At 33.6% G+C, this 1,108-nt stretch overlaps 1 pseudogene; it reads left to right on the top strand.

Moving 5' to 3' along the window:
* The first annotated feature begins 596 nt into the window (after positions 1–596).
* Positions 597–773, top strand: LOC110300808 (annotated as a pseudogene).
* The last annotated feature ends 335 nt before the right edge of the window (positions 774–1,108 follow it).

Below are 1,108 nucleotides of genomic sequence, written 5' to 3'. Positions count from 1 at the left end.
TACATTTTCAACCTGTCTTCTATCATTCCTTCAGATCTCAGTCAATAATGTGAACTAGTTTGTTGTTGCTTGGTTGTTTGATATATTTTTGTTTGTTGGCTTTGTTGTTGGTAGTTTTTTTGTTGTTAAAGCTAAGTCATAATACTCTCGGTTTCAACTTTTTCTTTATAACCTCAAAATCCTCTTTCCTCCTTCTTACCCTCCTCCTCCTCCTCCTCTTCCTCCTCCTCTTGTGTTCCTTCTCTTTCTCTTGATTCATCATGATGTCACCTATTTTAACATGTACATTGCCAGAAATTACACTTTGGAAATTTTACTCTTGCTAACTTGCTTTTAGCTAACATTACAACACATCAAAAACACTATAGGAGACTTAGGATAATAAATTTTATATACTAGCCTTCCCTATTTCTGTAAGACCATTGAAAATTTCTTTACTTTTGTGAACCTTTGCAAATGTGTACATTAATGTCCCATTACATTGTGTTGAAATAAAGTTTGAGTAAATATTCCTAATAATTCTGTCTTTAAAATCTATGGAAATGGAAGCTTTTGCGTGCTCAGAGATGTTTCTTTGAGTTGCGGAGGCACTAACAATGGACACCCAGAAACATGTTCAATCACTAAAGCAGCAGCCAATGATATATATTTGTGGAGAGTGTCACAATGAAAATGAGATAAAATCCAAGGATACAATCAGATGCAGAGATTGTGAATACAAAATAATGTACAAGAAAAGGACTAAAAGATTGTCGGTTTTTGATGCTCGATGAAATGGGGGATTTCAGAAGTGTCTTCATACATTTGTCTTATTGATGTTTCTCTTTAACGTATAGCATTTGGCTTAGTTTACTTAATAACTACAACTATATACCTATTATTTCATTTTAGAAATGCCATTGTATTTTAATACTTTGTATAAAGGAAATTTTGGCTCAACATATGGCTTAATTTATTGTTCTTGTAATTCCTTATACAGTGAAGATTAAAAGTGTTTCCACCTCTCCCCTTCACCCCCCCCCCAAAAAAAATCTATGGAAACCAAATCAGGTAAGTACCAAGGAGGGGAAATGATCCATGTAAGACAAACACTTAAATAAATAATGGC

The sequence above is a fragment of the Mus caroli genome, chromosome 8 (assembly GCF_900094665.2).
Source record: "Mus caroli chromosome 8, CAROLI_EIJ_v1.1, whole genome shotgun sequence".
NCBI lineage: Eukaryota > Metazoa > Chordata > Mammalia > Rodentia > Muridae > Mus > Mus caroli.
Note: the sequence above shows the minus strand (reverse complement) of the source record. Positions and strands in the feature narration are given on the sequence as shown.